The sequence below is a fragment of the Belonocnema kinseyi genome, chromosome 3 (genome assembly GCF_010883055.1).
Source record: "Belonocnema kinseyi isolate 2016_QV_RU_SX_M_011 chromosome 3, B_treatae_v1, whole genome shotgun sequence".
NCBI lineage: Eukaryota > Metazoa > Arthropoda > Insecta > Hymenoptera > Cynipidae > Belonocnema > Belonocnema kinseyi.
This window is the reverse complement of record NC_046659.1, coordinates 126435758-126448918: the sequence shown is the minus strand read 5'-3', so window position 1 is coordinate 126448918 and position 13161 is coordinate 126435758. Positions and strand designations below refer to the sequence as shown.

Here is a 13161-nt window from a genome sequence, read left to right as displayed (position 1 = left end):
TTTCTTATCATTGTTCCATCCTTTTCCTCCATGTTCCCATCTTTTCTCCCTTTTACTGCTAATTCTTTTTTCACCCCTGATACCATGCCGCCCATCCCTCTCACTTTAACGTGTTCCTTTCTTGCTTCTTGCATTGTCCACACATAACATTTCGGTAACATATTTTTTATTCCCTTCCAGTCCTTCTCATCTGCCCAAGTTTCACTCATCATAATCACATCCCACTTTTCTAACTCCTCCCAGAATCCTTTGTTCTTGTTCTTCAAACCTGACACATTCCAGAAAGCTATTTTCACGTTTCTCTCTTCCCCTCCTTAAGAACATTATTTATTAACCAAAACCTATGAATTTTCAATAAAACACATGAATTTTCTACTAAAAATTATCAATTTTCAACCAAAAATGAAACAGTATAATGCTCAGTTAAAAAAATTAATTGTTAATAAGAAAAAAAAAATTTTTTTAAATAATTAAAGCCTCAAACAATAAAATTAATTTTTAAACCTTGAAAATTCGAGTGTCTTCTAAAAAATTCGTCTTTTTGGTTCAAAATTTAACTGATTTTGATGACCGTTTTTCAGGTTGACAATTAAATTATTTAATAATTGGATTTATAACAAAAGATCATTAATTTTTAAAAAATTGAAGTAGTTATCTCTAGTCAAAAAAATGAATCTTCAAAACAAAATTTTATTTTTCTACTAAAAACTATAAATTTTTAACAACATACATAATTATTTAACCAAAAAAGACGAATTTTAAATCAAATACATGCATTTTTAACTAAAAATTATCAATCTTCAACCAAGAATGGCACAGTGTAATTTTCTGTTAAAAACGGTAATTATCAACAAGAACAAAAAAAGAATTTTCGAGAAAATAATTCAACTGCTTTTGGTGAACTTTTCGCAGGTCGAAAATTCCAGTATTTAAAAAGTGCATTTTTTAACGAAAACGACGAAACCCCATTAATTTTCAGCAGAAAATGGAATAGTTCAATCTCCAGGCAAAAAAAAATTATAATTTTTAACAAAAATGGAAGTTGAATTTTCAGTTTAAAAAATTAATTATCAGCAAGAAAGAAAATTGTTCAACTTACAGCTATGTAGTTTATTTGTCAACAACAAAAAATGAATTGTTAATGAAAAATGTAATACTTGTATTTTCAATTAAAAATACTTCAAATGCATATTTTACCATTATATTTTTAGTTTAGCATTAATCCTTTTTCGTTTAAAAATTCTACAATTTAATCGAAGCTTTAATTATTTTCTCGAAGATTCAAGTTTTTTATTGAAAATTTGACTATCTTCTAAAAAATTCGTCTTTTTGGTCTGAACATTTTTCAAATGTTGTTATTGGAACTATTACTTATCTTTTTTGATCGAAAATTTAACCGTTTTTAATGAAAATTTGATAGGTTGAAAATTAAATTATTTATTATTTGCATTTTAACTAAAAATGAATAATTTTCATCAAAAAAAGAATAGTTAAATTTCCAGTTAAGAAAATTAATTCTCACCTAACTGCCAACCAACTGTCTGCTAAAAAATTAGTTTTTTTTATCTGAAAATTTTTAAAATAAAATGCTTTTGATAGAAAAGTCTACTATCATATTTTTGGTTCAGATCTCATTTCTTTTTATTAAACATTCTACGATTTAGTTCCAAATTTAATAATTTGGTCGAGAATTCAATTATTTTATTAAAAAGTTGTCTTTTTTTATAAAAAAATCGGGTTTTTTTGTTTGAAAATTCAACTGTTTTTAATAAAAAATTCGCAATTTTCTATTGAAAATTCATATTTTTTGTTACAAAATTCGTCGTCTTTTTTTCTTTAAAATTCAACTCTTTGATTGAAAATGCAACTGTTATTGGTTTAAGTTTAATTTTTTTTGGTTGAAAATTCAACTATTTTGTGAGAAGTCATCTTTTAGATTATAAAATCAACTGCAGTGCGTTGTAGAAAATTACATGTTTTCGCTAAAAATTGAACTATTTCGTTCAAAATTCAACTTTTTTGTTAAAAGACAAATTTATTCTAAAAAATTCAACAGTTTCATAGACAATTCATCCTTTTACATTGAAAATTCATAATTTTGTATAGAAAAGTAATTTTTCTTGGTTGAAAATGAACTTTTTTGTTGAAAATTTAACTTTTTCGGGTGTCTTTTTTGGTCAAAAAGTCTACTATTATATTATTGATCAAAATTAATCTCTAGGTTAAAAATTCGACTATTTAATTGCAAATTTAATTATTTGGGGGAAATTTAATTATTTTGTTAAAAAGTCTTCTCTCTTAAAAAATCTACTATTATGTTTTTGGTTAAAAATCCTACTATTCGGTTCAAAATTTCAATTTTCCAGCGTATAAACTATACTTTTTTATTGAATATTCAACTGTTTGTTTAATAAAAAATTTGTCTTGGTAGAATTCAACTATTTTTATAAAAATGTTGTATTTTTTTATTAAATTTAACTGCTTTTGCTTTAAAACTGAAACTTTTGTGTTTTTTATTGAAAATTTATTTTCTAAACTGAAAATGCAACTATTTGTTTAGAAATTCGTGTATCATTTTGAAAATTTCTATTTTTATTAAATGCGTATCAAAATTTATATATTTCGTTAAAATGTTATCTATCTCTGGTTACAAATTTAAGTATTATATTAAAAACTTATCTTCTTCGATAAAAAATTCGGCGTTTTTTTTTGTTTAAAATATAAATATCACATTTTTTTTAATTGATTATTTTTAATTTATAATTGAAAATCTTAGGAATATTAAGCGTATGTTGGATATGTTGTTTTTAGGTGATATTTAGCAGTTAAATTTATGAAGATGTTTATGTGATTTTATTTTCTGATATTCTTGGAAAATAATCGAAAAAATCTTAACCAGTTTTAAAACAAGCAGCAAATCTTGGGAAAATCCTACAAATGAAGGACAAAGTAATTTATTATTTTTGGAGGACAACATTTCTAGTCAGTTAAAATCTTTCGCTTTAACCAGACATTCGTTTGCCTTAAAAGAAAGGCACATTTTTTTAGAAAACAGTTGATTTTGAAAAGCTGAAAGATGACTTTAATTTAAAAAAGTCATTTCAAACTATGAAAGATGATTTTTCGAACAAAAAGTTAATTTTCAACTAAATAATTTTATTTTTAACTAAAAAATATCAATTGTTAAGCAGTTTTAAAATAAGGAACCTAAATTCTTAACCAAAAATGTTTAAATTTCATTTTAGAAAATGAAATTTTATCCAAAGGAAAATGAATTTCTAACCCTAAAGTATTATTTTTAGACAAAAAAACAACTTTTTTTCAACCAATTAGTTACATTTTCTTTCAAAATAATTACTTTCAACCGAAAAATACAAATTTTCCATAAAACAGTTCTATGCCAAAAAGACTAGTTTTCTACCGAAAGATTGAATTTTATTTTAAAAAAGTACGTTTCAAACAAAAATTTTCAAAATTGATATAGAAGCGATCGATTTTTAACAAAAAAAGGAGTAGTTAAACTTGCAGTCCAAAAAATTGAGTTGCAACCAAAAAATGGATTTTTATAAAAATATTCATTTATAATAATCAGTAAAAAAAACTAATAAAATGCATTCTAGCACAGTAGTTGACAACCAGTTGAATTTTCAATTAAACAGGTGAATTAAAAAAAAGTTTTGAACAAAAAAGCTAAGTCTTTAACCAAGTTGTTGAATTTTTAACCAAAAAATATGATTTCTCAATAAAAAAATTAGGTACATTTTCAACTAAATACGATTAATTGTCAACAAAAAATGAAATAGTTAAATTAACAGTTACGAAAATTCAGTTTCTGCTAAAAGAAAACAATTTTCAATATAATACTTAAATTTTCATTAAAATAAATGAATTTTCAGATAAAAAGAAAAGTATTTTCAACCAAAGAAAAACGAATTTTAAAAAAATCAATAATTCCTCAATTAATCTAAATAATCTTTAACAATTTTAACCGAGTAGTTTAACCGATAACCAAGTAGTTGCAGTTTTAACAAACAAAAAAATGAATTTAAAAAAAAATTAATATTTGAGTTTTCAAAAAAAAAAAAACGGTCAATCGTCAAACAGTTGAATTTTCAACTAAAAACTAAATCAAAAATAGTTAATTTCAACTTGCAAAGGCGAATTTTCGACTAAAAATTTGAAAACATTTAATATCTATTTTTTAGTCATATATTTTGTAATTCTTAACCCAAAAAGATTCATTTTCGATCAAACAATTGCATTTCTAACGAAAAGGGATGAATTTTCCTCTAGGAATTTTCCACCAACAAGACAAATTTTCAACAAAATAAACGATCTTTTAACCAAGATGATTCTTTTTTTTCTAACAGAAAGACAAATTTTCAATAAAATTCATTAAATCTCAACCAAATAATTATTTTTTCAAATAGAAAATATCAATTTTTAACTCAAAGTATTATTTTACCACCAAAAATGGAATATTAAAATTTTTAATTAAAAAAAAACATTGTTAATAAAAGAAAAATAATTTTTAAAACCCATTGGTTATATTTTCAACCGAAGAAATGAATTTTTAAGAGGAAAATAAATTTGCAACAAGAAATTTAATTTTCCACAAAAAGTTCAACATTCAACCAAATATTTTCAACTAAAAAAATGAAGTTTTAAGAAAGTGGTTCAATTATTAACCAAGAAGTTGAATTTTCCATCTAAAAAAGACATTTTCAACGAAAAATGTATGTTCATATTTCAACAACATTTTCTACCTAATTGTTGAATTTTTGAGCAAAAAATACGAACTTTTCACAATATTTTGAATTTTTAATACTAGAATATTAACTTTCAACGAAGCAGGTAAATTTTCAAACAAAAAATTACAATTTTCAGTTAAAAAACTAATTTTTAAACTTAAAATATCAATATTTAATCATAAATGAAGTGGTTACATTTTCATCTAAGAGGATTAATTTTAGATTAAAAAAAAAACTTTCTTCAAAATGGTTGAAATTTCAATCAAAGAATATGAATTTTTAACCCAAAAAGATTCATTTTCAACCAAACAGTTGCATTTTCAACCAATAAAATTCATTTTTTACCGAGAAGACAAATTTTCAATAAAATACATGAATCATTGACCAAATAGCTGTTTTTTCAACTAGAAAATATCAATTTTGAATTTAAAATATCAATTTACAACCTAAAATGGAATAGTTAAATTTTCAATCACAGAAAAAAAATAATTTGGAAAAAATAGTTATATTTTTAACCCAAGAAATGAATTTTCAACAAGAAAAGAAATGACAAGAAAATTAATTTTTAACAAAAGAGTTCAAATATAACTTAAGTTTTCAACCAAAAAAAATAAACTTTCAAGAAAATGGTTCATCTTTCAACCAAGAAGTTGAATTTTCAACTTAAAAAAATTAATCTATAATGAAAAGAGTGATAGTTGATATTTCAAGAACATTTCTTACCTAATTGTAGAATTTCTGAGCTAAAATAACAAATTTTATACAACATATTTATTAAAATTTCAGTTAAGAAAACTAATTTTTAACCAAAAATATGAGTTTTCAACGGAAAATATTAATTTTCCATCAAAAAGATCAATTCTCATTAAAGTACATACTTTTGTAACCAAATAGTAGTTGAATTTATGATCAAAAAGATTTTATTTTTTACCAGAAAAGACGAATTTTCAAAAAAAAATAAATCAATCAATTTTTAACCGTATAGATGAATTTTTTTAAAATTTCATTAATTTTCAACTAACAGGTTGAATTTTTACATTTAAAAATATAAATATTTAACCATAAATGAATGGTTTCATTTTCATTTAAGAGAATTAAAGTTAGATAAAAAGAACAAATTTTCTACAAAGCAGTTGAATTTTTAATCCGAGAATATGAATTTCCAACAAAAAAGTTCATTTTCAACTAACAAGTTGAATTTTCAACAAAACAGTTAAATTTTCAGTTTAGAAAATTAATTTTTCGCGAAACCGAAAAAGACGAATTTTCATCCAAATATTTGAATACTCAACCAAGAAGATTTATTTTTTACCGAAAATACAAATTTACAATAAAATGCATGAATTTTAATTTAAAAAAAGTTAATTGTTAACCAATTACTAGAATTTTAAAACAAAAGAGATAAATTCTGAAATAAAAATATAAGAGTTCAGGCTTTACAATTAAAACATTTTTTAATATTATCAAAAACAGAGTGGCCACTAAACTTTGATTTTAACCTTTTTAAATAATTAGTTACATTGTTTGTTTTTTAATTATGATATCCTTCTGTTTAGAAAACATAACTCAAAAATCATTTACTTTAAAAATTTTCCATTTCAGATTTTAATTTTAGTCTAGAATATTCTATCCTTATACCTTTCAATTTGAATTTTTTTAAATAAAAAAAGAACCATTACTTGATATTTATAAATACCTGACAGTTCATTTAAAATCAGTAATTATAAATCAAATATTCAAAACTTTAAAAAAATTTGAACATTACAATTTTAATTCTTTTATTTAAAAAGAAATTTAATTTTCAAGTCAAAATATTTAACTTTGATGTGTAAATAACAATTGAACGCCTATTATAATTCGAAAAAATTCAAGCAAGTTTAAGAGATATTAAGAAATTTTGGAAAAATTCAAAATTAATTAAGATTTTGAAGTTCGTACTAAAATTTCTGTGTAAATTGCAAATTTGAGAGAGTATTTAACTTACAAAATTATAAAAAATGAATGTAGGTTTTTTTTAAATTTTAAGACAAATGCGAATCATTTTTAAAAGATGTTCAGCACTTCTGAAAGCATTTAAAAAATTATTAAAAATTCAAAAAAAAATTTTAAAGGACATATAGATGTTTCAAGGATTTCTAAACTATTTAAAATATAAATAATTTAATTTTCGATTTAAAAATCTTTAGTTTATGAATAAATGACCGGGAGAAAGCGGGAAATGACAATGAATTTATTCTTTGACTGGAAATTTTACAAATTTTTAGAAGAAAAATTTGTTCAAGTTTGATTTTTAAATAATTAGTTGTAGTTCATAACAATATATTCGTAATTCAAGGCTTTTATTAAATTTAAACTATTATTTTAGCCTAAAATAAAACAATAATCATAAATAATATCGTAAGAACATTTTTTGTTATTTATGCATCAAATTGTAAGGAAGTTTTTAAAAATGTTAAGAATTTCCTAAAAATTGTAAGCAAAATTCAATTCATTATTTAATAGTTCTAAGTAAATTTAAAAAAAAATTAATTTTAAAAAATTTATAACAACTTCTAGATTTCTCAAGATTTTGAAACAACATTTTGAAACTTTTCAAGGATGTTTAAACTCTTTAAAATTGAAATAATGTAATTACTATTTTAAGAAGAGGTTAGAAAAAAAGTGTCAATTTTTCAATGTTCAATGTTTGTAGCTTAAAATTCCTGAAAATAAAATAATTTTGAAAATTTTTAAGTTCATTGATTTTTTAAATTCAAAGCATTAAAAATGATAACGTCAATTTATATTTTTTGAACTGAATCTAAACCTTTGAACTGAATCTAAACCTTTGAACTGAACCTTACTTTATAAAATTTAAAAAAATCTAGATTTGGCAGCTTTAAATTTCGATTGAAGTTTTTAAATTTTATTTAATTTTAATTTTTTAATTTAAAATTGTTCAGTTAAAAAGTGTGAGTATTTTATACGTGTAAATTATTCAGCATTTATACAACAAATTTTATTTGAAAAGCTTTTAAACTTCAAAATTAAACAGTTACATTTTGAGTGCTTCAATTTGTACTTTATTTTTTATTATGTCAAGTAGAAAAATGTTTAGCTTTGGAGTTTTAACTTTTTTATTTTATTTGCCGTGAAAATTGTTTACGAACCGGCAAAAGACCGGGAATTTATTTCTTTAATTAAATCGGCTACCCTGATTTATCAAAGTTTAACTTTTTTAATTAATTGATGTTAATTTGGCAGTTTAACTGAATTTAATTAAAAATTGTAGAGTTGAAAAATGTTAGTTAACTTTTATTTTATACATGAAAATTATTGATCATTTGAATAAAAAAATTTTAATGAAAAAATTTTAAACTTTGATTTAAAAATTTTTAAATTGAAGAGTTTCGCTTTAAGTGTTTCAATTTGCAGCTCAGTTTTTATTACTCCAAATGGAAAAATTTGTAGCTTTAGAGTTCGAATTTTCTAATTCCGTTGACCGTTAAAAATGTTTTGGAACCGAGAAAAGCAGCGACAAAGAAGAAGTTTCTTGAAAACAGGAGAAAATAGAGGATTTAAAATTTAAAAAATAATAATTTTCAGATTTATATTTAAACAATCTTGGAATTCTTAAAGTCTTTAAAGAGTTTTTTCGCTAAATAAATGAAGTTTATGTGATCCTTGTTTCTTAAAATGTCACCTATTACGTTTTTGGTAGATGCTTTATCTTTTTAAAGTTAACAATTCAAGTCTTTGGTTAATGTCGACCTACTTTCTTAAAGTTTAATATTTTTTGTTGAAGAATTATAATGTTAGTTGAAACTTCGTTCTTATTTTTTTGGTTAAAAATTATTTTTTCAAGCTGAAAATTTAATTATTTCGTTGAATATTCAACATTTTTATAATTCTTTTGAAAACAAATTTAATCACTTCATTTATGGTTAAATATTGGTCTTTTTGAGTTTTGAAATTCAACTTTTCAACTGAACATTTATAAAAATGGTTGACAAATTTTTTGATAGACAATTGATCTTTTTGGTTAAAAAATGCAACTCTTTGATTAAGACCGGATATGTTTGATTAAGAATTCATCTTTTTGGCTTGAAAATTCAATTATTTGGTACAAAATTAAACTGTTTTGTGAAAAATTCTTTTTTTTTAATTTAAAAAGTAGTTCTCTTAAAAGAAAAGTTAATCACTCTATTTTTGTTGAAATATATAATACGTAAATAATAAATATATGAATTTTGCCATTTAAAAATTCAACTATTTAGTTAAAAACTTAATAAATTTTCTAAAAATTCAACTATTTGGTTGAAAAGTTAAGTACTTTGTTGGAAATTCTTTTTTGGTGGAAAATCAATTTTTTGTGTTAAAAATTAGTTTTTAAGGTGCAAATGTTTTATTTATTTTGTTCACAAATTAACTGATTAATTGAGAATTTAACTATTTTGTAAAAAATTGATATTTTTGCCTCAAAAATTCAACAATTAAGTATAAAATTTAACTATTAGTTTAAGAATTTAAGTATTTTGTGGAAAATTCATCTTTATTTTGATTAAAAAATTTTTTTTCAACTTAAAATTAAACTATTTTGTTTAAAGTCCAACTGTTTTGTAGAATATTCAAATTGTCGGCTCAAAAATTTAACAACTTAATAGAAAATAGAATTATCTGGTTAAAAATTAAATTCTTTGTTAAAAATTTATATTCTCGGGTTAAAAAATGAATTGATTTGTACAAAATTCGTCTTTTTGGCTTGAAAAATCAACTATTTGTTACAAAATTGAACTGTTTTGTGGAAAATTCGTTTTTTTTTTTTATTCAAAAGTGGTTCTTTTAAAGGAAAGGTTAATGCAATAAGTTGAAAATTCTTCTTTTATCGTGGAAAATCAATTTTTTTCCTTAAAAATTAGTTTTCAAGGTGCAAATTTTATATTTATTTTGTTGAAAAATTAACATATTGATTGAGAATTAAACTATTTTATAGAAAATTCGTCTTTTTGTCTTAGAAATTCAAGAACTTTATAGTAGATTCGCGTGTTGTGTCAAAAATTCATATTTTGAGCAAAACATTAAAAAATTAATTTCTTTGTTGAAAATTAATAAGCTCGAGTTAAAAATTCAACTATTTTATTAAACATTCGTCTTTCTGGTTTAAAGAAGTAATATATAAATGTTGACGTTTAAAAATTCAAATATTTATTTGAAAATTTATTAAATTTATTGACAATTCGTATTTTTTGGGTAGAAAGTCAATTTTTTGGTTCAAAATAAGTTTTTTTTAGCTAAAAATTATAATATTTTGTTGCAAAATTAACTGATTGGTTACACATTAACTTCTATGTTGAAAAATCATGCTCTAAGCTCCTCATTTAGTGAAAATAATAACTATCTGATTAAAAATTAATTTCTTTGTTGAAAATTATAATTCTTGGTTTAAAAATTCAACTTTTTTGTAGAAATTTCGTGTTTTGGGCTTAAAAAATCAACTATTTTGTACAAAATTAAATTGTTTTATGGGAAATTCTTTTTTTTTTATTCCAAAATAATTCTTTTAATTGAAAATATAACCACTGTATTTTTGTTGAAATATAAATACATAAATAATAAATATATGCATTTAAACATTAAAAAATTTAATTATTCAGTTTAAGATTTATTAAATTTGTTTAAAATTCGTCTTTTTTATCTTCCTGGTTGAATATTCAAATGTTTAGTTAAAAAATTACGTACTTTTTTGAAAATTCGTCTTTTTTTGGTGGAAAATCAATTTCGTTGTTGTTGAAAATTACTTTTAAAAATGCAAATTTTGTATTTAATTTGTTGAAAAATTGACTGATTGATTAAGAATTCAACTATTTTGTAGGAAATTCATATTTTTGGCTTGAAAATTCAACAATTGAGTAGAAAATTGAACTATTAATTAAAAAATTGAGGCATTTTGTGAAAATTCGTTTTTATTTTTGTTAAAAATTAATTTTTGATACTTAAAAATGAACTGCTTTGTACAAAATTCGTCTTTTTGGCTTGAAAATTCAATTATTTGGTACAAAATTGAACTGTTTTGTGGAAAATTCGTTTTTTTTTACATTTTTTAAAATTTAAAAGTAGTTTTCTTAAAGGAAATTTTAACCACTCTATTTTTGTTGAAATATAATTAAATAAATGATAAATATATGAATTTTAATTCAACTATTCAATTGAAAATGTATTAAATTTGTTGAAAGTTCGTCTTTTTCGGTAGAAATTGATCTTCCTGGTTGAAAGTTCGACTATTCTTTGAAATTCAAGAATTTTGTAGAAAATTCGTATTTTGGGCTAAAAATTCAACAATTAGTAGAAAATATAACTATCTGGTTAAAAATTAACTTCTTTGTTGAAAATTAATATTCTCGAGTCAAAAAGTCAACTGCATTCTAGAAAATTCGTCTCTTTCGCTTAAAAATTGGAGAAAAGAGAGGAATTTTAATTAAATAATAATAATTTTCAGATTTATATTTGAACAATCTTAGAATTTTTAAAGTCTTTTAAGAGTTTTTTGGCTCCATAAAAGAATTTGGTTGGAAATTTATGTTCTTGGTTGAATATTCAACATTTTTTGTTAAAAATTCGTCTTTTTGGCTTGAAAATTCAACTATGTGGTAAAAAGTTAAACTGTTTTGTGGAAAATTCGTTTTTTTTTAATTCAAAAATAGTTCTCTTAAAGGAAAAGTTAACCACTCTATTTTTTTTGAAATATAAATACATAAATAATAAATATATGTATTTTGGCATTTAAAAATTCAATTATTTAGTTAAAAGTTTATTAAGTTTGTTGAAAATTCGTCTTTTTGATTGAAAATTTATGTAATAAGTTGAAAATTCGTATTTTTTTGGTGGAAACCCCTGTTTTATTTGTTAAAAATTAGTTTTTTAGCTGCAAATTTTGTATTTATTTTGTTGAAAAATTAACTGATTGATTGAGAATCCGTCTGTTTTGTAGAAAATTCGTATTTTGGCCAAAAAAATCCACAATTAGTAGAAAATATAACCATCTGGTTAAAAATTAACTTCTTTGTCGAAAACTAATATTCTCGGGTCAGAAAGTCAACTGCATTCTAGAAAATTCGTTTCTTTGGCTTGAAAACTGCAGAAATGCGAGGAATTAAAATTTAAGAATAATAATTTTCAGATTTATATTTAAACACTCTTGGAATTTTTAAAGTCTTTTAAGAGTTTTTTGGCTCGATAAAAGAATTTGGTTGGAAATTTTTGTTCTTGGTTGAATATTCAACTTTTTTTTGTTAAAAATTCGCCTTTTTGACTTGAAAATTCAACTATTTGGTAAAAAGTTAACTGTTTTGTGGAAAATTCGTTGTTTTTTTTTAAATTCAAAAATATTTCTCGTAAAGGAAAAGTTAACCGCTCTATTTTTATTGAAATATAAATACATAAATAATAAGTATATGAATTTTGACATTTAAAAATTCGATTATTTAGTTAAAAATGTATTAAATTTGTTGAAAATTCGTCTTTTTTGGTAGAAATTGCTCTTCCTGGTTGAAAATGCAACTGTTTGTTTGAAAATTTACGTACTTTGTTGAAAATTCGTCTTTTTGATTGAAAATTTAACTGTTGGGTTGAAAATTTATGCAATAAGTTGAAAATTCTTTGTTTGGTGGAAAATCAATTTTTTGTGTTAAAAATTAGTTTTTAAGCTGCAAATTTTGTATTTATTTTGTTGAAAAATTAACTAATTGATTGATAATCCATCTGTTTTGTAGAAAATTGGTCTTTTTGGCTAAGTTTTTTAGAAAATTCATATTTTGGTCATAAAATTCAACAATTGAGTGGCCAGAAACGAAAAGGGTCCGAGCGCTCGAAAACGCGAAAAAGTTTTGTCCAAACGTCTTGTGATATCAAAATTTCGAAATTCAAAAAATGAAATTTATAAAAATATTTTCTTATAGAGAATGACAAGATGGAACTTTTTTTTTAGAGTTTTTCAATCCGATTTATATTTTTGATAATAAAAAGGAAAAAGTGATCAGAAAATGTTGCCAAATTAATTATTTTTTGAAACATAAATCGTCTCAACTCAAACAAATATTATCGAAACTTTCTGAAATTTGGTATACACATGCATTATACCCTAGCGATGCCTACGATGTGGATAATTAAGTTAAAAATGCTAATTGTTCAATAATAATTAATTGCAAATGGAGACCTGACGGTAAGCACGTTTTCTTAGCTTCAACGACAAAAAGTATCGAGTGAACTTCAAAGTTGAAACAACTACCAGTGAGACATATGTTCCTTAACATTGGAGGAAGATTTCCTGCATTTTTCAGGTTAATTCATTGAAAATTGAGGGAAATATCCATTTTGTAAGAAAACAGGCGATGCCATATACTATTGCATCGTTGGCAGTTTCAAGCACTTCTCA

At 22.6% G+C, this 13161-nt stretch overlaps 1 protein-coding gene across 2 annotated transcripts in view; it reads left to right on the top strand.

Moving 5' to 3' along the window:
- LOC117168884 (vascular endothelial growth factor A-A) overlaps positions 1–13161 on the top strand; it is an 86655-nt gene that overhangs the window by 15878 nt on the left and 57616 nt on the right. The gene's annotated exons all lie outside the window — the stretch shown is intronic.